This window comes from Arachis ipaensis, chromosome B01 (assembly GCF_000816755.2).
Source record: "Arachis ipaensis cultivar K30076 chromosome B01, Araip1.1, whole genome shotgun sequence".
Lineage (NCBI taxonomy): Eukaryota > Viridiplantae > Streptophyta > Magnoliopsida > Fabales > Fabaceae > Arachis > Arachis ipaensis.
The window spans coordinates 8,128,538-8,131,600 of NC_029785.2; the positions used below are offsets into that span (position 1 = coordinate 8,128,538).

General features: G+C 31.4%; 1 long non-coding RNA gene across 1 annotated transcript in view; it reads left to right on the plus strand.

Annotated features, from left to right (window-relative positions):
• LOC110269285 overlaps positions 430 to 3,063 on the plus strand; it is a 7,795-nt gene continuing 5,161 nt past the window's right edge. The window contains exon 1 of the long non-coding RNA XR_002358275.1: positions 430 to 475. This is a non-coding gene — a long non-coding RNA (uncharacterized LOC110269285). The remainder of the gene's footprint in view (positions 476 to 3,063) is intronic.

Below are 3,063 nucleotides of genomic sequence, written 5' to 3' on the forward strand. Positions count from 1 at the left end.
TTTTTAAACTTGCCACTTATATTCAACATGGAATTTTAATTTTTCTAAAATAAATTTAGAAGAGAGAATAGTACTTTCATTTTGAAGAGAAAATAAATTCATGAAAAATTGACACATCGCTTTCATTAGTTGATAATGTATTAAATATTAATTTTATATAATAGTTATAATAAATATATTTTTCTAAATTAGCATAATCATGCATTATTCATTAAATGTTAATTGTAATATAAATATAATAAAGATATTTTTCTAAAATAAATTTAGAAGAGAGAATAGTGCTTTCATTTTAGAAGAAAAATGAATTTATGAAAAATTGACACATCACTTCAATTAATTTGTCAATTCATATATGCATATATATACATATATATGACACATTCCCCTTTATATCTCTTAATCATCATCATATACGAAGGGTACCATTCATTCTTTGAAGAAGAAAAAGAAAGAGAATGGCCGTGAGAGAGAGAACGTGAAACCATGGCCAACCTTCTTCTTGAGTTCGATTTCTTTAAATTCGTAACTCCAATTAAAAATCTAATCCGATAAAAGTGTTCGTATCCTTCTCCTCTACGTGTTGGCGTTACTTTTGTCCGGTGGAAGTCGACGGTGACGTAGCTCCCCTACCCCTTGAGTTCGGTTAACTGGAGTTCTAGGAAGCACAGACGATTTCTGACGCTTTCTCCTTCAGCAGCTCGGTCAGAAAGTTTTTCCGGAGCTTTCGATAATTTTGATTTCATACGAAGGTAGGGGATTTAGTTTTGAAATTAACTGTTTTTAAACTATGAATGCCATGGAAGTTTAGTGGGTATTTGTAAATAATTTATGATTATTTGCAATGACTGAATGATGAGTTTGAGTTGTGTTTGTGATTGAATTTGATGAATATGTATTTGATTTCTTGATTGAAAAGAGGTTGAAAATGGTTCAGTTGGGACCCGAAAAAGGGTGGCTAACCCCGAGTTTTAGGGGAAGTGTTGCCGAAATTTTATAAAATCTGAGGTTTTATTTGAAAAGCTATTTTAAAAGATTTGGTTTTGGAAAATTAAATTATTTAAAATATATTTAGTTAAGAAAAGATTTATTCTATTTTAAAATTTGATTTATTAAGAAAAATATAATTGACACAGGTTCGAAGATTCAGTTAGAAGATGCAGACGACTATTAGTTTTACTTGTGATTCCTGTTATTTTTATAGAGTTCCCTCGCCCCTGTTGCTTTAAGTTTTATTTTATCCAGAGGGATAGGTATTGTATTTGAGTTTTATATTAAATTCACTTGTATAGCATTTATTATTATGAATAATTGTGTGATTTTAATTACTACAAATAATTTTTCTGGTATTTTCTTATAAACTGAAACGCGATATCGACCTAAAGGCTCAATAGTAAATTTATAATAAAGGAAATCAGGTCCGTAACGCCTTACTTTTGGTACGATCATGACGTGCTAAAAGTTAGGGTGTTACATTATGGTATCAGAGCAGTTCGTTTCCGTTAGAGCCTTGGGAATGGACTGACTATGCTTTACTGCATACTCTGAGTGTCTGTCATGCAGTAGGACTTGTCCCACTGACAAGAGGTTGAGTTTCAAATGCATGATTGTCTATTGATTAATGCTGTTAGTCGACCGTTGCATCTCTCATGGTATTAGGTTTGGCCAACTTAATACTAATGATTCATGTACATGGAAACACTAATGGATTATCGTAGACGAGATAGAAGTAATAGGTAACGTTAATCGTGGGTTTTGGGAACGTTAGAAGTTAAGTTTAGGGGTTAGCTCCGTTTCAACGCATAATCCTTATTCGTGCTAATGTGAGTCTCTTTCTTGGTTGTTTGCCGTAAGACTTTTTGTTTCAAACTTCTTTCATCAAATATGGTTTCTTTCACATTTGCAAACTGAACATGTCATACCTCTCTATTTCCTTTCTTCGATATTTTTTGAAAATGGAGTTGATATGAATCTTTTCCATCTTATATCAATTTTTGAGGGCGAAAATTTTTGTAAGGTGGATAGGATATAATATCCGAATTTTTTTAAAATTAAATTTTATTATTATTATTATTATTATTATTATAGTTTAAAAGAAGAAAAAAAAAAAAAAGAGTTGGCCGAAGGCCCATATATATCCATATATATATCTATATACATATAGCTAGTAAAGAAATTAAAGAAAGCAACGTGTCAATTCATATATGCATATATATATACATATATATGACACATTCCCCTTTATATCTCTTAATCATCATCATATACGAAGGGTACCATTCATTCTTTGAAGAAGAAAAAGAAAGAGAATGGCCGTGAGAGAGAGAACGTGAAACCATGGCCAACCTTTTTCTTGAGTTCGATTTCTTTAAATCCGTAACTCCAATTAAAAATCTAATCCGATAAAAGTGTTCGTATCCTTCTCCTCTACGTGTTGGCGTTACTTTTTTTCGGTGGAAGTCGACGGTGACGTAGCTCCCCTACCCCTTGAGTTCGGTTAACTGGAGTTCTAGGAAGCACAGACGATTTCTGACGCTTTCTCCTTCAGCAGCTCGTTCAGAAAGTTTTTTCGGAGCTTTCGATAATTTTGATTTCATACGAAGGTAGGGGATTTTGTTTTGAAATTAACTGTTTTTAAACTATGAATGCCATGGAAGTCTAGTGGGTATTTGTAAATAATTTATGATTGTTTGCAATGACTGAATGATGAGTTTGAGTTGTGTTTGTGATTGAATTTGATGAATATGTATTTGATTTCTTGATTGAAAAGAGGTTGAAAATGGTTCAGTTGGGACCCGAAAAAGGGTGGCTAACCCCGAGTTTTAGGGGAAGTGTTGCCGAAATTTTATAAAATCTGAGGTTTTATTTGAAAAGATATTTTAAAAGATTTGGTTTTAGAAAATTAAATTATTTAAAATATATTTAGTTAAGAAAAGATTTATTCTATTTTAAAATTTGATTTATTAAGAAAAATATAATGTTTTAAACCCAATCTTTTAAGGAGAGATTTTGTTTTAAGTAAAGATTTGAGCTCGGTTTATTAAGAAAAGGAATCTCTGCCACAGG